Source organism: Corvus cornix, chromosome 4 (assembly GCF_000738735.6).
Source record: "Corvus cornix cornix isolate S_Up_H32 chromosome 4, ASM73873v5, whole genome shotgun sequence".
NCBI lineage: Eukaryota > Metazoa > Chordata > Aves > Passeriformes > Corvidae > Corvus > Corvus cornix.
Genome location: NC_046334.1, coordinates 59,292,859 through 59,316,550, shown reverse-complemented (window position 1 = coordinate 59,316,550; position 23,692 = coordinate 59,292,859).

Sequence of the window (23,692 nt, the reverse complement as noted above, 5' to 3'; positions counted from 1 at the left end):
AAGATGAACTATTCAAGGTATATTTAAAACACAACTTATTTTATTCTTTAATGCAAAGCAACATTCAAATCTTCAGTTCTCACCAGGACTTACTAAACAAAGAACATCTGGTCAGTCAGTAAATACTGAAGATCCAGTCACACATGTAGGAGCAGATAGAAATGGATCCTTCCGCCTGCCCACGTTCTGCCCTGGCTGCCAATATGACATTTCCATCCATGAAATACCAAGTAACCATTGAACAAACATTATCAGTAATGGCTCTCCACTACATTGTGCAAGGCAATAGTAAGTTATATGCCCATCCCTATCACTTCTCTTGTCTGGTACTGACTGCACCACAAAAAACTGACGTTTGTTGGATGCACCAGTCACAGCTTCCTAAATACATTAGACATGCAGTGTAGGCTAGATGAATAAATTCGATAGCATGGAATGTGGAGAGGAAGCCACATTTATCAGATTTGTGTGCTTTTGAGAACAGACCATACAAATTAATTCTTCATGTACAGATGCAATATGGAAATAGGAAATTTCACAAGAAATGTCATCTACATTATTTGGACCGGATATATATAAATATATTGATGTATCTATAGAAAGATATACATACCCTGTATGTAGCCCCTATTTTCCCACTTTTGAGGAAAGCAGGCTTTCAATAATAATGTGTTTTACCTCTCTGATGGCTGAGGTATTTACAAAATAATCATCCACTCCCAAAGGCCAGAGAAATCCTTCCTAAACTTCTATCAGAAAGGAGTGATAATGTTCCTCATATTTCAAATATAGAAAACCATACAAAACATCAGTTCATACTATCATCTTCCATGGCTGAACACCACTTCATATCCAAGGGACTTCTGAGCCATCAACAGGATTACCAGGGAATAAATGATAAACTATCATGAAAGAAAAATGTGAAACTATGTTTCTGTTACATTTAATTATCAGGGCATTTATACTAGCACAAGTGAACTTTAGAAAAGCTCACCAATTTAATTTGAAAATCAATGGTATAATGGCACTGGAATTATGTCCACCCATTGGAAAATCCCAAGAGCTCATCCCTTTGGTAGTAAATGAAGTGCTGTGACCAGTATTACACAGTCTCTACTGTTTGCCACGACAGTCCAATTTAATTCTAGCAAAATAGATTTAAAAGACATTACAGTGTTGAAGCTCCTGTTCAGTGTTTTGCCTCACATCTAGAAATTTTAAAATTCAACCATCAAAGTATCCAAATAACACTCTAATTATGACCCTAAATAATGGAGCACATATAAAACTTCCCTGGAGAAAATGGGTTACATCTGCCCCTAGACACATAATCCCCACTATTCCTGGCTCCAGTCAAACAACCATCTCTTTGCTGACATGCTGGATACCAGAGGCTGAAGGAATGACATCAGACAAAGACTAGCAGAAATATCAAGGCCAAGTTGGATGAGGCTATGGGCAACCTGATCTAGTGGGTGGCATCCCTGCCTGTGGCAGGGGGGTTGGAATTAGATGATTGTTAAGGTCCTTTCCAAAACAAATCTTTCTATGATTCTATGACTCCACAATTATTAACATAAGAAATATTAAGAAATTAATAGTCACACTGTCTGGACAGAGCTCTATGCAATCTTCTACTAGGAAACATGCCACAGGCTTGCAACTTTTTCCTTTTAATGGGAAAGCACTACCCAATTTCTTGCAGCCATCCTGCAGGCACCCTTTGTGTTCATCCCCATAAATCCTGGGCTACCTTAGTCAAGAGGAATGGGAAACAGGCAAGTGGTGAGCAACAGGACAAACCTGTGTGAAAAGATAAACTCACCTGCAGCTTTGTATGTTTACAGAAAATAAGCTTGAGATTCATTTAATTTCTCTTAGAAGATAGCACAGGTTCAGAGCAAGAGGTTTCCCATAGGCCCCATGCTCTTCTGCTGATCACAGAAGGATATTTACTAAAATAAATGTGTCAGCCTTTTAGAATGGTTTAGCTTTTAGTATTCAAAAACATTTTATCAAATATAAGTATGTTGGTAGAATTTTGTTCGGAAATGTTCATTTTGATAAAAGAGGGCACTTTTTAAATTTAGAAATTAAATAAGTAATTCTCATACTTTCAGAATGCATGCCTTTCTATCATGTGAAAAACAAATGTCATTGATCTATCTTCATTTAGTGTGGAAAAACACGACTGTATTTATGTTAACATTTCTAGTGAACAATGAAACATTTGAAAATGAACAGTAGCTTTCTTTTTTGAGCAGGACTTGAAATCAATTGGAGGGCAGAATTTTTGTATTAATGTGTCAATGAAGAGTTACTGCTGTAAAACAAAACAAAATGTATATATTTTAAATTATCACCACTACTGGAATATCAAACACTGTTAAAATGCAGCCTTTATTGCTCTTTAAATTTGCCTAAATAAAAAAACAAATTCCATCCCAAAGATATTCAAGGATTAACTAGAGCTTTCCTGCAAGAAATAGTTTTGTGGGTTTATCTGAAATTATGATGGTTAAAATGCAGGACCTTTATGACCTGCTCAATGGCAGGTTTACATTGAAACTGTTATAAATTATTACAGAGGTGAAGCCAATCTAAACAGTCCAACATAAATATATCTGCAGACATACTGGCTACTACATATTCTAAACACTGTCTGTATATGAATAAACAGAGCTTTCTAAATCATTTAAGAAAATGTATTTATTCATAAAATCAATAATATTTATTTTTGTGTTTGACAAAAAAGGTCTATTATACCTAACTTATTGGAGCTTGAAAACTTTTTTATGGATTCTTATGTGGTTTTCCTACATCTGATAATGGCTGAGGATTTTAATTTTTAATTATGTGAATGTTTCTAATAGTTTTTGTATTTGACTAATCCTTATCTGTTTAAATTGTTTTTTTATTAAATTTCACAAGTTAAACATTTAAGTAAACATGCTGTACAGAGCTACATTTATTCAGTGCTCTGTCAACCAAAACTTTTATCAGACTGTAAAACAGACATAGGTAATATGGGGAAACAAACCCATATTTGTGTGTTTCTACTTTCATAACAGCAATAAAAATACATATTTCAGTTCATACTATTATAATAAGCAGCATTTGTGGTAGGAAAGGAAATGTGAGATATTAACACATGACCAGACCCAGGGTATTCCATTTATATGCATGAAACCATACAGGAAAAATTGCAGACTCAAATAAAGTTATGTATAATGACACCATTTGTGTTGTTTCCTAATTTCATACAATATTTAAAATATTATATCACATTAAAATTCCTCCTGCTAGCTTCCCAAGATGACTCCCAAAGTGCTTTGCAAGAGGCAAACTCTGTGTTGCATTAAAGAAAAAAAAACCAACACGTAATTACGTATGCAAAATAGACTCCTGAAAAACTATAAAACTATAGAAAATGAGAGAAAAGCAGTCCTAAGATCTGCTACACTTTGTCTTGCAATTTGTTTAAGAGGAACATGACAGAAATACAAAGGCAGCTGTGAAATAATGTAATGCCAATTTATTTCCATTTACAAACTGAGTTAAATCCAGAAGCCTGAGATTTTGTGTGGTCTTTGAAATTCCTATTGTTCATTTCTTAATTATTGCAAATTTGTGTTCTCTTTCCTTGTTTACTGTATAAATACCCTGTAACTTTATCCAATAATCATAGCTGTGGCATTTCTATACCACTTTACTACTTATCTCCAGAACGTCCTTCAGAAAGTTCCCCCTTGTACCTGCTGTACTTTATGAAACAAAAAAAATAAAAAGAAAATAACGCAACCTTTTTATTCTGAAAATAACACAATTGTAGATTTCAATCCTTCATGTCCCATATATTTCCAAGATCTCAGCTATACTCATCTGCTTTACCATGAGGTGCTTACAATAGCTATACATTTTCAGAGTGCTAACAGGAACTGGGAGCTCTATTCTTGCAGCTTCCATATATTGCCTTTGGTTGTTCCCATTGGGGAACTCCCCACTGATGCTGTTGAATGTTTGTGGGGAAAAGAGTTTGATTCAGTCTTAAAAGAATTAACTAGGGAGTTTTCCATGTTCTGCTGGATGGCCAGGAAAGGTCTGAGGAAGGTAATAGCTCTTTTGGGTCAAAGCTGCAACCCCTGAAGAGCTGCTGGATAAAGTGAGTTTGGGGTCAGATTTCCTTTGATAAAGTAGAGCAGTTACAGGTAAGCTGTAAGACTGAGAGAGCAGGAAAGAAGTGTTTTAAACAGGAAAGGATCCCTCCCCTCCAGCCTGCAGAGTCTGGATCCTGGTCTGAACATCCTACCTGCAGAAGTCTCGTGTCTCTACCCAGGTCCCTCAGCCAGGGTGGTTGGTCTGGGAGAGCCCCAAAACATGGACACAGAGGCAGAGCTGGCACCACTGCTTCCCAAACTTCCTGCTCTACCTGGAACTGCCACATGCGGCCCTTGAATTTGATAAAATGATTAAATAAAATTGTGATTACAGTGGATCTTTGCCAGCCCACAATCTCTGGAAGCATCAGCAAACCAGGACAGTCAGCTGTTTCACACGTTTAACAGGAGGCAGCTCATTTTGGCTTCAGACAAAACCTCTGTGATGGGAAGCGGCCGCTTTCCACACACGGGCCAGCAGCAAGGGAGGGATGGTCCTGCTTTCGGCAGGTTTGATAAGTGGGGTGCTGAGCCAGGAGTCACTGCTGCCTTCCCTCGCTACTGTAAGCCTGGCTTCCCCAGGAAGCTGCCTTCTGAGATAGCACTGGCTGTAGAGTAAACAACTGACAGCATTCCTGCAGCCCTCACTCACTACTTCATCCCCCTGACAGGAAAAGGAGTGCAACTGGTGCTGTTGGGGAAATAAAGATTCATTTTAATCCAGGCTAATACAAGAAAAGAGTAAAGAAGATGAAAGATGGGAAATAAAAAGATAAAGCTAATAAGCAGGACTCGAACTGAAGACCTTAAATTTAAATATAAAATGTGTTTAATTAAAAGAAAGAAAGGTAATCAGAGTTGATTGAAATAAGAAAGCAATATTAAAGGAATTTAATTTCTTAGTAAATATTCTCCAATTGTTTAATGAGTTTATTTTGTGGATGTAAAATACAAAAATGCCCCCTCAAGGGAGGAAGAAATTATTTTATAGATGAAAAATAGTAAGAAAAGCAAACAAAAAGAAGCAAAATTTTTAAAAATTCAGAGGAAATAAATAAGAAAGAAGAGATAAATAAAACAATTTAAGCAAAAATAAAAGCCTGGCTTTATCTGTTCTCTAAGGTTTTAAAAAGAGTACATTGCAAATAGCATTTGTTCCTAAATTGCCTGTGATGTTAATTTAGGGATTAGTTTCCTTCTCGTAGGCCACAGATACTCTGAGTGTGTTCTCCATTCCGTGGCAAAAGCTGTGGTGTTCCCTGGGCAACTGTAATTTTATCATATTTCCAAGAACCAATTATGTGTGTAATATAACCAACTGCTGTTGGTGTTGAATTATGCAAATTATAAGATAGGCAGGAAATCATATGTGTTGTAAGTGATAAAAAAAGTTTTGTTCAGATTTCTGTAGCTGCTGTGCTGGTTGGTACTTTTTGCCTTCTGCTGTCCTTTAAAATCAGCTCAGAGGTCAGCCATCAGCTACAGAAATATGTTAACAAACTTCAAATGTGTCCACAGTTACAGTGGCAGGAGCAGGATTTCAACAAGCCCCACTTTTCACTGACTGATTTTTTTTTTCTTTTCCTCTGAGTGAAATGTTGCATAATTTAAATGTTTTCTGATAGGGGAAAAAAACTGTGCAAAAAATAAGACTGAATGTGAGCCAAATGAAGGCTGGCAGGGAACTGTCTGACTGTAAATGCTCATTTGTCATCTCAGGGGAGTGTTAACTCCAGCACCTGGTTACAGCAATTTAAATGTCCTCAAGGTAGTTCTGTCATAGCTGACTTAAGGATAATTTAAATCAATTGTTAATCATTTTAGGTTTCATTTTGCACTGGAAATTTCTCAAAATACAGATATTTCTGTAAGGTTTAGTTGCCATGGGATTTTTGGTTGAATCTTTTTGTAAAATAAAACACTTCCAAGTTTTGGTTGCTATGTCACTTTTTCTCTTTTGTTCTCCCTTCCTTTTCACTATATCTGCCACTTTCTCTGGAATGACTAATTTGGTTGTATTTTTAAAATCATCACTACAGAGACCAACATTGTAACACTGCACATCATAGAGTGTTTCTTGTTTAACAGACGTGCAAAGAAGAGAAATCTAGAACACCTTCGTTTATTTTTAAAGTGGCCTGGAATGAAAATTACACGTTAATGAAAAAAAACCCTAAAGTACTGGGAAAAATAATAATTTTTTTTGCAGTAATTTCCCTGTTGATGCAGCCATAAGACCAGTTGAAGGCAAAAAGAATAATATTTATGACACCTGGCATATTCACAGGAATGATTCTATTTAAATAGATCACAACTGTGTTTCAGTTACCTAACTAACCGTTAACCAACACAGGTGTTGAATCATTTTCTCCTCCAAACATCTGACATGATAATATTTAATCACTCTACACAAATAAAAATTAGATTATTTATTAACAAAAACTCTGGCAGTTCCATCAGTGAGCAGACATCCTTCCTCTAACACTTGAGCATGTTATTTCAAAGGACCCTGAGGTTACATTTCCAAAGAAAAGGTAAGCACTAACACAGCGAACAAGCAGTGTTAGCTAATGTGATACATCTCTATATCAAATGATACTTACAAGTGATCCTTTTGTGACTTTAGACTAGGCTGCCTGGATGCAGCTTTTCTGCATCATGAAGACCTTGAAAACCGAATAAAATTTGGCCATCCAAGAATTATTGCAACCAGGCTGCATTTATTCTTTGTTGGGAGGAGAAACCAAGTAGGTGGTCCCAACAACAAGGGATAGATCTCTGCTTTCCTTGGCTAGAGGATTTGGCAATTTGAAGTCTACAATGGAAAAACAAAGTTTTAGCTCTTCTGGAATGAGTGAGATTATACTGGCTCTGGGATTTCTCATTTTATGGGTTTTTTCTGTATCCAGGAGCAACAGACATCACTGCACCTGCTGTACATGTGCACATTCCCATCAAGGGCCAATAATATCCCATATTCCTTACAGTCAATCTATAGACTTCATTTTCAGTTTGACTTTTCCAAATCAGAATTTCAGTTTACTTAATTTGTTGCCCACAGCCATACAGTTTAAAGTATAAATGAATGATGGAAGAGACCAACCGATCTACACTTCGAAAAGTGTTCCTGAGACAATAGTCACGTCAAATGAAGTATGGAAACTTTACCCTCAGTTTTCTATATACTACTGTTTGAACTTTCAGTCAGTAGTTGGCAAAAGAACTGAACTTAAAAAAAAAAAAAAGGCAGAAACTTTGATTTTTTTCTTTACAGAATGACCTAAAAATCAGAATTAATCTTCATAAGCTCTTCAGTTAAAGGTGAGTCCTAAAAGTCATAGAGTCTGAATGGCTGAGAGGTTTGTCTAACTGAGCTAACAAAATCACCGTGGGTCACAGTGTATTCATCTGACTAAGTCTAGTTTTACAAAGGTTCTTCCTTACCTGAGTTGGTCAAAAGGCTGTGTCAGATTTCTAACATAAAATGTGTTTATTCTGTGTTTCATGGAAATAAATCTGACATCTTCAGTCAATTTTCTGTTTCTTCACACACCAATAAATCATTTTGTCTAATTCACTCTTAATCTGTACCAATAAGTAAATGACAAAGAAGTTGTGCCAGAACTATCAGGACACACCACCACTTTTGCTTTAATGTAAAAGGGATTGTCACAAATTTCTACGTATATTAATATAAAATCAATATTGTTATTTTATAGAGAGACAGCAAATAAACTAGAGAAAGTAGAAATAATAAAGAGGTAGGAATCATTTAGAAAGCTCATCAGTAATCAAAGTGTATGATACTGGGAAGGCAATCTTTAAACCACAAGCATGAATATTTGCAGACAGTGCCATGAAGGCACATGCTGATGTGCAAAATACTACATTTTTCCATAATTAGGTATTTGAGGACTATAACTATCATCCAAAGGAGTGGTCTGGTTTTGAGAAGTAAATGACACCCAGCTAGACAAACCCGTCTGGCATTTCTGATTAATTAATGAAAAAATATGTTCAAAAAGTAAGTCTATTCTATGTATATGTACACACATAAATACACAGAGACTGGCAATGAATTAAAGGTGGGACAGACTTTCCAAATAAAAATGCATAAAACCAAAATTTTCAGTTGATATGTAGATTAATATGCTAAAAAATTGTTTTACTTATATAAAAAATGTCAGTAAAAATCACTAGAGGGTATGCTAATACCAGTTAGTAATAATCTAGCATGGAAAACAGCAAAAGAAGCTACACCTTGAAACAGGAAAAAGAAAATAGCCATGGGGGTCACAGCTGTGGGCTCTGCACTGTGCTTCTCTAGAACCTCGGGGCAGACAGTTAGGGTTCAGTTTTAGGGTTCAAACTTCTAACAGGAGGGTTTGGCTTCTAATGTGCCCATATATGGAGGAGAGTTTGAAAGAATCTCACTTCAGCTATACCTATTGCTATCTGATTACTGCCTCTTTATTGTGCTGGATCACAGCACTTGTCACGCAGTGCCTGGCAATACCCTTTTCCCACAGTACCTACTCAAACAGCGGCAGGGCCAAACATGCATGAGACATGCTCATCCTCAAACATGCAAAATCCCGTTTACTTCAGGTGCTTATTTTCTTAAAAAATCAGTGTGTACTTAAATGCTTTGCTGACCTGTGAGAAAGAATTAAACCTCATCCAAGAGTGAAGTCTAAAAGGGACAAGTTTTAAGAAAGACACCTGCTACACACAAATGCTCAGTGTTATACAGGAATGCCAAACGCTCAGTGTTATACAGGAATTTTAGTGAAAGTATTGCAAGGAGTAAAATATAATGGGAACCATGCAGCCAAAGAAATGAACATTCTTCCAACATACAGCATATTTCAAGGCTTCTAAATCTTCCATCACTGAGGCAGCTAAGTTGTATTTACCTTAGACATAGCTATATTTTCATTGTTTCCTTTTGATAATCAAATAAAGACCTCTGGAAAAATCACAAATTCAAAAAAGAAAATCGACATTTTTAATCAAAGGATGTTTCTTTCCTGTGAAACAAGTATTTTCACAACTCATGTACATACATTCCTTTTAAGATTTGTAGGGTGTGAGGGATTGTCCAACTCAGTCCTGTCATAGCAAACTGTTCTGTTGATAGTGTTTATTAGAGGAAGTTACATTCAATGTCTGGGATCGGTCGGAAGAGTCGAAGTAACTGTAACAAGCTTACTTCAGGGTTTTGATTGAAGTGTATGCTGATGCTTAATTAAATAGATTTTGTATTATCTCTTTGATGGAGCAGGTAGTATTTACCCAAACATTGTTTTCTCCTGTCTGTGCATTATAAAATTCTATTTATTTATATACATATGAAATATATATATGCTCATATATAATGCTTATACTATATATAACATGTATTTTATATATATATATATATAGGAAGTTATTGATAAATTTTAGTCTTGATATTCTAGTGCTGCTTTCATGGACCTGTAACGTAAACCATATAGATCTGCTGAAGAATTTAATTCACACCACCTGGGAAATTTTTGACCCTTACCCAGCAGTTCTTATTGATGAGGCCAGATTTTAAATTTAGTGGAGATATTGAGAAAAGGAAAGTAAGCTGCCTTACATTTGTCCTTCTAAAAGTTTGTACAGGACCCAGTTTATACCAGGTTGAAACCAGTTCTAGGATGGGTTCCTCTCATTTTCCCATACTGCAGTTCTACTCTTTCAGGACTTCATTTTGGATGGGAGAGAACAGAGAAAATCAGACTATGATGGCCAAAAGATCACTGAAGAGCAGAAATGCATTTTCCTTCTATTTCAGTAGATTTCTAAGCATATGTAATTATGACACAGTACAATAAATAGGGGATGGGAAATATGTAGAAACCAGTCATGCAGGGGAGACCGAGGATTACCTGATATCCAACCCCACACTGAAATTTCTGATGCACATCTTCCTTAGAGAAGATGTACATATCTTCCTGTATATTACCCTTTCACCAAGAATTTTAGACAGGCCATCTCTGGCCCATTTTCATCACCACAGCAGTACTGAAATGTCATTTTAATCTCGTCCACCATCTTAGGCGCTTTACTGAGTTCATATGCAGTTACTCCTGAGATGCATTGTTACATGTTCTGCAGCTCCATTGGAAAAGCTGGTGTCAATATCTATTACTGTAAAGTATATTGCAGATTTGTTCTGAAGCTCTAATCAAATTATTGTATTAGCATAGTAAAATTTACATTTTGTTCCATAATCACGGATATTCAGACACATTAAAATAGTAATTTAGAACAGCAAGATACTTGGTTTTAACAATGGGGTTTTGGGTGTTATATATATCTATAAGTAAACAATGCAGTTTTCCTATACAGACCTGAGAGTTAATGGTAGTCTTCAGAGATAACTCTTTTGTTTAAAGTAATGCTGCATTTGGGGGTCTTTTTCAAAAAATCATTTTTCTACTAAATCTATAAGGTATTGGTGATGGCCAAAATATGTGCATAGTTCGAGCAGAAACAATTGTCAAGTTTACACTGGTTAAAAGTCTGACCAATATCCCAAAGCAACATTCTGGGAAATATGCAAATGATTTTTCAAGTTATTTTAGAAAGAATGGTATTTGACTCAGGAAGTTTATATTTAATACAATCTACAGTGGAGTTACAGTGAGAACTTCACTTTAGCTGATGGATGATAAGAACGAAGTGCTCCTCAGATGAATTGAGCTTTGTGTATATATCCACAAGCTATGCAAGACAGCTTATTTCACATGAAATTCCTACATAATGCATGGTTTCATCTAACATCAGTCCCAGTCCAGTTGGATCCTAGATTATCTGGTCAGATTTTTCAGCTGGAAAAATACAGTGGCAATATTTGCAAATATTGACTTCAGTTCAGTCTCTTGGAGCTTAAGTATGTGACACAGTACACAGAGATAATGTGGGAGGTAGAGCTTCTTTCTGGGAAGTTCAGAGTTTGGTATTTCTACAGAGTATTTGATTTTTTTTTAATTCTATTTTGTGTCAGAATAGGAGAATGCTGTTCACAAAGTGAGCATTGATATTTATGAAACAGAAAATACCTAAAAAACATTATCCTCCAGAGTGGGAAAACCAGGAAGTGGTGTTGTCAAAGTTAAAGTATTTCACTTCAGGTCTCAAAGCACCTCTGAGTGAGGGATATTTTCACCCAAAAAATGTTTCAGATTATCAAAATTCTTATTATATGAATTTTAATAATTTAAATTAATGTTGTAGTGAAGCTACTGTGAAACTTGACCCAAAGGCATACAAAAAATAAAACACATAGAAATAGTGAAAAAAAATTTAAGCATTTTTGAATGACATGCTTGCTTTGAGTTTCTTCATCAGGGGAACATGACTTGCTCTCCTAAGCTCCACTGTAACAGAAGTGATAAAAATGCTAACATAGGAAGTGATATTGCCCTTTTCCTGTTCTATGAATCCATGTATACTCCTCCACTGAATTCTGTATATTCTTTACTGAAACCTTGTACATGATTATATCAAACAAAATGTGTATCTTCAGTTTGAAAGATTTTTCAAGCTTTTCCCTGTATGATTTTCCATAGCTATTTGTTAAGTTTTCCAGCATATACACTCACATTATGTCCTTTGGCATACCATATTTTTCATTAATATAAATACAGCTATTGAAGTACTCTTTCACTGTATGAAGCTTGAAAGAACTTGGCAATGTTCTGATTTTCATGCACTGGAGCTGCTGTGATGCTAACCAGTGTTGTTTCACTGTTGCCTTGCGCATCTTCCTTCCTCCACCAGTCTTTGCTCTTAGACAATGTTAGCAGAATGGACAGTGCTTAATGAATTGCCACGTTTCAGTGACAGAGTACTGACTCACCATTCATAGGTACTAGTAAAAAATAATATAATAATGCTAACAATAATCCGATTACTTCTAACTCCAGCTAATAGAATTCATTTTATTGGATTTTGCCAGAGCATTCTATTCTTTTTTTTAATTACTCTATGTTATTAATTTCCCAAACTAGGTTTTTAAAATGCTTTATAAATTATTTGTAATGCTTTTTATAATAGAAAACTATTTAAAAACTATTGCTTTTAAAAAATAAAAACAAGGAAACTTTAGTTCTTACAAGCTTCTTATTCATTGCAAGCTTGTAATTTTTAAAAAACAAATTTGTATATATTCATATTCAATAACTCTAAGGTACATTTTTGTCTTGCTGTTCATTATTTTATCTCTTAACAACAGAAATACATGATCTATTGTGAGAAAAAGTGACAGCAATGGATGCTTTCATGGATCTGTCTTTCTCTAGTACTGTGTTAGAAGAAGCTAATAGTCAAAAAAATAAGCATGATGGATTGGAAGAGCAACCACAGACAATTTCTTGTTCTACTTAAAGCATGAAATTCTTAAAATTCAAATTGTGGCAACTGAAAAAGGGCCTTGGATTCCCCAAAATACCACTTAGCATCATGTGAATACCTGTGGTCTTTTGTTGGTTTGTCAGCTTTGTAGTCAGCCAGAAAAATGTCTGGCAGGGGAAGGGGAAGTGCAAGCAGGGACATTCACTTGGGATAAACCCCAAGCAAAATACTGCTTTAAAATTTCAATTTTAAGCTTAAAATTTTGCCTTGTTTGAGTCAAGAGAGAATCTTATCTACATTTCCTCCTCAGTTTCTGGAGGAGACAATTGGGGCCTCACACTATCTCCCACTCCAGGGTTTTGGCTGTGACAATGGTTGTGACCTTAAAAGGGAAGAGCCAGTCCTGGCCAACTCCCTTGCTGGAACTGTGGGACAAGACTTGCTTGGCTCCTGGCTTCATGAAAAATAAAAAGCACTTACAATTCTTTCTGTTCAGAGGTGAAAACACTGACTTTTTAGACTTTTGTAAGAAATTCTTTTCCACTATCCACTGAACCCCCTCGCTGACATAAATGTGTTCACAAAAGCGTTTTCTGGGCCAATATCAGTTTAAACAAGTCCTTCTCCCCATGTCCATTTTTGTTTCCTTCCTCATTTGAGACAGCATAACTGTTTGCATGGTGACGCAGCAAAAATATTTGAAACACTGAACGGGGTAGTAAGTCTCCAAGATAAAATTCTCCCAAGCCAGTGACTCAGTCAAAAGGGTCAGTGACTCAGTCAAAAGGGTCACATAGAGAATTTACAGCAGCCCAAGCACAGGGGTGTTGTGGGAACTGAGCCACTTCCTACAGCAGAGGAATCCTTTTTTTTTTAATCTCTTATAATAAGTTTTCTAAACTTGAGGCATTCATTTAGATCCACAAATAAGGACTTTCACCTTCTAATTCAAGGCATGCTTTTTGAAACCTTGGCCATAATGCAAATTCAGTGAATAATTTAGAGTAATGCCAAACCACCAATTTTCTAGAACAATTTAATTAAACAATAGGCTAAAGAGGGACATGAAGAGTATTTAGTGTAAGATACTTTATATTTGAATTAATTCTGTGTGTGGGAGAGTGCTTAAGATATTAATTTATTGTACCTGTTAGCAGCTATGTGTTGTCTTAAAAAACAAACTGTGGCATAGAATTTCAAAAGCAAGGACTGCAGCTGGAATTTCTATGTAGTGGTTCTGAGTTTTTGAGCATAATTTTAAAAGGATTAGCTATACCAAAATATTTTGTTAAAGGGGACCATTATACAAAAAATGTTACCTGTAAAGGAGCCCCAGGAAGACAGCTACCAGGCTTGCTGCTCAGCTGGTGAGTTTTATACTTTGGCTGTGAGGGATGGAAGAGCTTGTCACCCATGCATGTTCACAGATGAGATTTTTTAATAATAGTGGTTGCCTTTCTAAATAACACATCTGGGCCTAGACATGAGTGATGTTTGTCACTGCAGGAATAGACCTTAAACAGTTGTTTTCTTCCCATTCCGTTGAGAAGGTTGGCTTAACTGAACATTCAAATGTACATTTCCTTCTGCCATGAGGCCTGAGGGCTGGGATCTTGTGGGGTTTGTTCAATTTATCAGTAGACAGTGACATTTTTTTATTAAGACAAACATAAGGAACTCTTCTACAATTTATGATCACATAATGGAACTTGTGAATGACTCTCTTGCCTCTTAGTAAATGGAATATGTGGCACAAACATAGCCTTCATTTCTCCCATCTCTACAGTGTTTACTTAGAGTTCAGTGAGAAGAGGAAAAAGTCATTCAGACTTTGTTTTTTATTCTTTTTACGTTTCTGTTTTTTTAATTTATACCTTCTATATAAAAACAGTATTTCTACTTAACTGCATTTTGTAAGAGAATAGAGAATGTTCTTAGAGAGAAAGTGTCAGCTTATTTCTGTGTGGGTACCTGCTTACAGAGTAGTTCTTTCTGAGTTTCTATAGCAGGGAGGGAACTTAAACTAAAAGAGCTACAGGGAAGCAACATGGTGACATGGTATGGAGGGATGATTTTCTTTTTACTGCTTCCCTGTATGAGTGGATTGCGTACAGTGTTATCAGGCAGAAACAGAATGCATGCAGTTATTAGTGTATTCACATTTCCTTTCCCCCTCCTTGGCCTTTTCACAATTCTATTTAGCTCATTTTCTCTTTGCTAGGTGTTACTGTGCATCAATTTCCATGCCCTCTGTCTTCGTCCATCACCTTTCCTTACTTTCCATATATCCTGCATTGCAAAAATCAGGTGTGGTCTCATCCCAGAAACGGTCCCTCCATCATACTGGCTGTAAATGCTGTGTGAACTTCCAAGGAAGTTAAGAAATGGGGGAAAAAAAAGAAAGTTTCAAGGCATGGGAATTGCTTCCATTTTACAAGAGAAAAAAAAGACATGTGAGGATAAGAAGAGATAGTCTGACAAAGCAGAACACTGAATGGGGCAGAAACTGCAGGGCAACTGCTGGGTTGGGTTTTTTTCCAAATTAAATGCAGAATGGCAGTTGAAAAAAATGAAACAAACCACACAGAATAACAGAAACTCCTTTTCAAGAAATCCACAATTGCATAATTTGATTGCCAGAAAATATCACTGAGGACATTGGCTTACCAAGGTTAAAATATACGAATAATAAGAATATTAAATTACAGTGTTCAACTGGAAACAAGAACAAATATCCATTGAAACCTCCACAGAAATTTCCTGAAGAAAATAATAGAAGTGTCTTCTTTCCAAAATTTTCTATTTTTCTGAAGAAAATTTAAAACTTCTAAACTGAAAAAGATTAACAGACATTTTCAGAATATTTTTAGTATTATTATTATTTTAACAGTGGTGGATGTTTCATTACAGAAAACACATTCCATCTGCAGAATATCAAGTTTTCCATTGTAAAGCAGAAGTCAGGCACTATGTGACAGCAGGACAGATTTTAAGTCTCTCTGTTACACCCTCCTCCCTGGCAGCTGAACACGATCAGAAATGAGACCATGTGGGCCACTAACCCCCTTCAGCACAGTGCAGTTCCCATGCTCTAGATCTAGAAAGTTTCCTATTATTTAAATATACTCTGACTTCTATGCACAACATCCAATATATTACACATATTGTTCTAACATACACATTTTGTTTTACAATCAAGCAAATTTTAACTCTCTACCTAAATATCTGTCTTCTGATCCATTTAGAGGATCAGACATTCACTTCCACCAGTACATACATAAATGAAGCTGAAAAAACCCTGTACAGAGACTGTGAAACATTATAACTCACTTTCCTCTGTTGCTCATCCATTCCTTTATATATTTCCTAATCTGTGCATAAGAATAGGATTTTTCTCAGTTTAGTGACCAAAACCCATTTCACACACATTTAAAGCAATACTTTGAAAGAAAAATTTAGGGCTTTTCTGTAAAAATGTAAAATTATAATGTTTTACAGCTGAGCTTACTATGCTCATGAGGGTTAGAACATAATTTTATACAAGAGAAAAAAAACTAAGGTTTGGGGAGAGCAATATTTTCCATATTATTGGGTACAGTGGGACTAGCAAAATCAGGAAATTCATGTTTTATGAGTTTAAACAAAAATCAAAGTTACCTGGTGATGCTAAACATCACTCTCTGTTTAGTGGGGTACTTCTAGTAAAAGGGTCTAAAATGTTTAACAACTACAACTTTGAATTTTGTGTTTCTTTAAACTGCTATAAACTAAGCACCTGATTCGGGGAGAACAACTGGTATCAACTTTGTGTGAGCCTCTTTAATTTGCTTTTCTTTAAGACTTTTTATAGTCAAGCACTTCATATACTGGGGAAAAAGTTGTGCGGCCTTTATATTTACTGATTATTCTACAAGCTAAAATCTAGTTCAATGAACAAGGGAAACTCAGGCCCTCAGATTCCTTAGAAATCCTTCAAAATCTCAGATTCCTTAGAAAAAGAAATCTTTAATTTGCTCTTAAAATCTCTGATCTATGTTTTTACTCCAGAAGAAATGTGCATTGTCCTGAGTAAGTTTTCTTAGATTAATTGCAGATCAGAATGCACAGGAGATATAACTTGTCATATTTTGGTAGCAATCAGTTCTGGCAGTGTTTGATTAATTGCCAATATTTATTAATTCACAGTGTACCTTAGCAATGTACAGAAATACTAACTTTGACTAGTACTGGCTTGAGAGAACATAAGATATTGAAAAGCTATTGTTTAATCAAAATGTAGTTCTGATGGTTTTTATATTTCTACAAATCAGAGCTGTCCATGTTCAGCTGGAATACTCTTTTCTCACATACATTATTGATGAAAGCTTTGGAAAAAAATCCTTACTTGATCTGTCAGAGTTAATATATGCTTGTTCATTTATATGCTTATACTTTATTTAAAATTTACCTTTGGATTTCAAGAACTCTCTATTAAAATAAAACCAGCCACTTTATTGAGTAAATCAATGATTCAGAAGCCACAAACAACACTGGCAGGATTTTAGCAAATATGTTGATGTCACTTGAAACAGTAAAGGAGAAGAATATTTCTTTTTGTCTACAAGGAAAAATAAAAGTAATGTATAGCAATAAGTATCTTAAAACATTAAAATAATGCAAAGTTTCTGAAGGAAAACTCTATTGCAAACTGACATTCAACTCCACTAGAATTACCAGGCGCAGGTTTGTTTGGTGGGTTTACACTAAATATACTAGGGAACAAATTAGAGCTAAAAAAGTATTAAGTATACATGTTCTTGTATTTCTTTAAATCCTTTAGTACAGCTGGTCTCAAGATGACCTAACCTAACTATTTAGAAACAAAATATTGTGACACTTAGACATAAATGGAAAAACAGCACAATCCATTTGGGGCTCGGAAGCAGCCTCAAACTTTATATGAACATCCTCATTAAATAGGCCCAGTGTGGTTATCAACTTCAGCTCCAGAGCAAAGCTGCACAGATGAAGGATACATGTTCGCCCCCTTCTATTGCTCAATTATTACATACACATAAATGAAGAGTCATGACAGCCATTAAGATAAAAGTTTTAATTTGTTCGGCCAGTATTTCTCTAGCTGCTTGACTAGAACTTTTTTATTATGACATACCCTGTGCTAGAGGGCACAAGAGACCGTTTTGATTGTGCAGTTAAAGGAACCTATTAGAAATATGAAATCATTATTTCTGGAGTATTTGAGACTTTTTTTTTCCTGTGGACAGCTGCTGGCTGTAGAACTGAGAGAAATTTAATTCAGGAAAATATCCTGAGTAATGGAGCCAGAGAGGATAAATCAGAGTGGTAAATATTGCTAAGCCATCATTACTTGCTAAATAGATATTAGTCATCTCTATTTTTTTACTGCACGCTTAAAGTTCTAAAGAGTCATTGCTTGTGATACCTTCTTAAACAAAACAGAAAAATCCATCCTCTAAAACCAGAGAAGTCTGCCAAGGTAGCCTTGAAGCTCTAGTTTAAACCCCTGAAATAAAGAATTCCACATTTCAACGATTTAAGTGGAAATAAAATAAAATCCAGGCTCAGATTTTCCTCCAAGACTACACTGGTAGGGAAACAGATAAATAAAAAGAGAGGGAAGTGCTCATTGTAGGGAAGATAGCATGAGAAAAATATTTACAAACAGTGTGTAAAAACCCAATTAAAAATCTAAGCATCCAGTCATAAATGATTCATGACTGAGGACTTTCTACGCATTGTAGAGTTTATATCTGTGTAGAATTTAGTCCGGGGCACGGCTGTCTGCACATGTCTTGCTCCATCTGGGATATTCTAACAATCATACTTTATACTGGTCTCTCTTTTTTTTCCAGAAAGACGAAGCATAGTCTTGTTTGAAATATTTGTCTTTAGAGAAGTGCAATTTCATTAAAAATGTCCAAATATAAATAGAGGAATCCTGGTCATCAACCTTAAGTAGGTGGTAAAATTAAAAGCACTACAAAAGTAGTTTATGTCCCTACATCTCACTAGTTTTCCTCTTTTGCATTAATAGTCAGAGAGAGGAATCCATCAGACCCAAAGCAATGAGTGTTATTTGGGAAGAAACAAGTTGACTCTGGGTGGAAGATGGAGCAAGAAATCTAAGAAAGATGTTTGCCATCAAAAGGGGTCTCAGACTGAAACACTAGGACAAAAATCTCTCCTGTTACCAAAATAGTGACTTCTGGCAGATAGCAAAATGCACATTGAGTTCAGATATGTCTTTACCATTAATTATAGCACAGTGCATGTCTCTTTTCACTTAATTATGGCAGCCAAGGGGATAAGGCACCAAAGCCACAGGGCAGAACCAAGGCACAGTTGCAAAGATGAGCCTCAAATGCAGAATACCTGCAGATGCATATCAGTCAAAAATGATAACTGGCCAGATCAGATTTCTGTTTATTCTGTTTCAAATGAGAATGAGGGGCTGCTAATTAGGAGGCCAAAATGAAGGTGCAAACCAGGGATTCTGAAAGTCTGAGTAAGCACAAATTATTCAAGATGAGGTGTAAGGAATCAATCCTAAATCTTAAAAGGATTATTCAGGTAGAAAAAAAGATGTATAAAGCATAATTCTTGTTGTAATTTTGACAATTAACAACCAGAGGTCTGTCAGCCATCAGTTCTGAAAAAATCCAGATGATGTATACAGTGTGCTACAGACTAAGAAATGAGTACTCAGGAAAGACCAGGAGCAAAAATTATTGGAATTTATATGCAAGCATATGAGCTAGAGTATAATGAATAGGTAATAGAACAATGTTTTCTTTCATATATATTTATACAAATAAGAGAAGTAGAAATTTGATGGATTTACATGTACTGATGAGTTTAATAACTTTTTAATATTTCTGATCCAGTTCAGAGTATATATATATCTATTAAAGAAATACTTGTTAACAGTGCACTGGTATGGTATTCTCTATGTGGAGCTGAATGATGCTAATAAATCTGCAAATATTTAAAAACTATAATTTAGATTTACCCTGTGTAGTGTTTTTGGGTAAAAGTTGTTTTCATCTTAAAGAAAGCACATTTCTAAATATATGCTACCACATGCATTATTGTACCTGGTGAGGAAGTGCTCAAAAAAGAACACTGTAATGTTCTTGATGGCTCAGATGGACATCTCTGCTACCTGAACTTACGAGAGGTATAGTTACCCCACTTAGATGAGAATCCAGGCTGCAAGCTCATAACCAATCCGACATATTGTGGAAGTCCAGTAACGCAGAAACAATGTGTTGTAATGACCTATTTACTTAGAGTTCATTATTCAGCTGCCAGACCTCCCTGCACTGTCTTGATAGAGCTCCAGATGGAATGTGTATCTCAGCCAAGAGGCAAACTGAGCTGTGACTTCAGCTGTTAACAGGACGTTTTTGTTTGTGAAAGAATTGTTTTTCTCTGTCATTAAAAGGCACCTAAACAAAGAGTCTGTGATTTCGTAAGTGGTGATGTAATGTGGTGTGAGAAGTACTTCTGACATAGTGACTTTTCTGATTATAATGACATGCTGAATTGTTACTTCATCATCTTTTGTCTTTAACTAACAAAATATTTTTTAAAGAGCTGCAAAAAATAAATTTTAAAAACTCTCTTTCTTTTTGTTTTTAGCAACCTATTCAAAAAAGAAAGGTACCATCAAAAAATTCCCTTGCTTTATGCCAGGAGCAAAGATGAAGAACTTTTGTTGTAACCAATCACAGAGAAATTACTTTATAGTAAAGAAATTAGTTCATTGTGCTTTGATATATATTTAACCATGAAAGGGCTACTTATAGTACTTGTGGCCTGAAATCATCATATCAAATAATACCTTGGGCAAGTTCAAGCTCTGTCATCTTTCTGGGAAAAGCACCCTGAAGCTACAACTGCTAGAGTCACCTCTAGGCAGTGCAGAATGCACATTTCAAATTGTGTCTGATCACAAAGATGGCTGGGATGACACAACACTCAAAAACCAAATGAACAATCAAGAGTCTGCAGCAACATTTGAGAGAATCATTAAAAAATTGCAAACCATGAAAGAAAGGAACAGAACAAACCAACAGAGAGAGCAGAACAAAGAGTTGCTCATTCTTGTATGTCTTGCTATAAACACAAATATTTTGCAATATCTGACCAAACACAGGTGGATGTTTTTTTCCATGGACCTAATGAGACTCTTTCTCCAATATATCTGTTTTTTGACTGTATCTGAAAAGATATTCTCTCCCCACTTCTTTCTCTTGCAACATATTTCTAAGCAAGGAACTTAGGATTCCCTACAATCTACACTGGTGCACCATGGTGAACTGGTATTTCCTAGTCCAAAAGATGTAAGCACCAAAGCAGATGAAGAAATACTTAGAGTAAATACCATCCAATGGAAAAAAAAAAAATCGTTATTAACCAGCTCATTTAAGCTGGGAAATAAAAGACTCTACATGTCAGTGAAGGATCTGGACGAGTGTTAAAACACAGACAGCACTTGCAGTAAAAATTTCTCTTTTTTAAGATGTTTAACCAATTCAGAAGTGGGACTTTTATGGTTACTTAGCATATAGGGGACTGCATGCTTGATGTCCAAGTCAGCCTTCTGTTTTGTAAGTCTATGTTGTACTTAACATTTTTTTTCTCAACCTTGAAATTGTTTTCCTCTTAAAGATGGAAATATCCAGCAGAACTCTCATAACATTTATAATGAGCTGCTATGTATCAAAAGGTCTGCAAATCCTTAACAGACTCAAACTTGAAATGTAACTTGAAATAAAATGCAGCTCAAGTTTATTAGCCAACATGCTAAATTACTCATTTGAAGTAATGTATGATTCTCAACTAAGCGAAGTTTGGGCATTTCTCTTTTAAAGGTCAGAAGAAGGTTACATGGTCTCTTCAAAGAGATCCTTATTAACATGGTTGGATTGACATTGAGGATAACCATGTACTTTAAGTATTTGTATTCTTTATTTATCTGTTTATACTTTTTTCCCTGGTGCCTTTCCCATTCTCTCGGCATATTAAACCCATTAAAAGTACCTATTTTAAGCAAAACAGATCAAAAGGATCATAAAAAAGACACACCTCTTAAAAAAAATCTCCTAAAATACATTGAACATTGTAAAAACTGTGAAACAAAATTATATGAGGCCAGGAAAAATATTTTATTTCCCTGGGAAAGTAAAATCTTCAATTACCTGTTGCTTATGTTGCTGAAGCACTGAACAGTTTTCTCAATTTTAATTATGATAAATAACATCATTATGCATTTACATTCATCTTCTCTTCTTTCCAGGGTTCTAATGGCATTGATTATGCTTATGGCAAATTTTCAGGTGACTTCAGAAGGATCAGGATAAAAGCTGATGATCACTGCTACCTCCTTTGTTTGTACATGAACATCTGGAAGATTGTAATGCTCTAGTGTCAGTGTGACATTAAAGTGTACAATCCCATGTCTAATAACCATGTTCAGCAGTCTAGGATCATATTTTGGAATGTCTAGAGTGGGGCAGGGGGGGTGTATGTTTTCAGAGGGTGAGGAATCTCTTACCTATCACAATGCTCCATGCAAATTAAACCAGCTGCATTTAAACCCAGACTTTTCAGCCAGGTTCTTCATGTTTAAAAATAATTTTTTCACAAGTTGATAGTAGTGGAACTTCAGGGGAGAATTAGTTGAAGCAAAGTATAAGCAGAGTAAAAACACAAAAGAAGAGTTTGTTAAGTAAAGCCCAAGTGGGATATTAGCCTGGACTTCAGAGCCACAAATGGGAACACATACCAAACAGAATATAAAATCATATTTGACTATCATGTTTAAAAATCCCAGACTGGACTGTCTTTCAGTTACCGAGTCTGTGGGGAAATATACAGTTACATTTCATTACAATGCTAGTCAGTAGGGCTATGTCTCCAAAAAAGGATTAAGTCCCTCTCCCTCTTAGTTCCATGGCTAATGAACACATAAAGTGAGTCATTACAAGATGTTACTGTTATTCTGTGGCCTGGCTACCTCAAGACCTTCATGGGTTTCTCTGTTCATGGTAACGGGGGAAATTCTCTAACCCAAAAAATAATGTAGAATTTTTCCTTCACTGAAGCCATTTTTGACCCACAGATACAGATACTTGTGATGTTTCCACATATAGCTCTGACCATCCTATTCCTTTCCCCAAGGCAAAACAAGTCCAGACTTTGCTAGTTTAAGAGCAAATGTAAAACATTCCTCTGTATAAAAATTTTCCCATGTAGGGATAATAAACCACAACATTTAGGGATGCTAAACCACAAAAAGGGAATATACCAGGATAAAAAAAAGTGGGACTACTGAAAATTTGGAAACCATCGTAGCAAGGGAAACAGAAATATGAGAATTGTCATCATATTGATGTTTATGCTTGAGAGAAATAAAGTCACTCAGATTATATACTCAATCAAAAATATCTATATCACTAGAAGTTGAAAGAGTTACAGATTTTGTACCATTAAATTTTAAAGTGCATAAAATAAGACAGGATGGACTAAAAAAATAGGACTTTGGTTTGGTGTTGTTGAAATAGAAAAAAAACCCCCATGTTTATTCCTCACTGTCCTTGTCTTTTTTCCTTGCATATTACAGTATCTAAAATCTTTAAGGTTGAACTAAAGCAAAATCCTTCCACTAGATTCAACAAATGTGCAGCTACTGTAAAATTAAAGCTTTCTGCTTCCCCCTTTGATGATCTGATTTCCCTGTAAATGATAGTTTGCTTTTCTTACTTAAGCAATAAAGGAATCCTGCATACTTAATGCATTCTGTGAAACTTCCCATGTGGATCTGTGTTTTTGTGGATAGACGATGAAAAGGTAGCCTGGAATATATCATGACTTTATCAGAAACCCAGAGGGGTAATATGAAAACAAAAAGGGTGGAATCCAGGGCAGGTGCAAGTGCAATGAACACTGGTTTGCTTTCCAGATTGTTACTTGTTCTTTGTTTAAAACCACGGAACTTGGAAAGGAGTCAAACAAAATCAGGAGATGTACTATAGAAAGTTGAAAATAATCTTGGCTTCAGTTTGCTTTTTAATCAGCAGCAAGAAAGTGGAGAAGTACTTCAGATCTTCTCCTTATCTTGCCTTCAT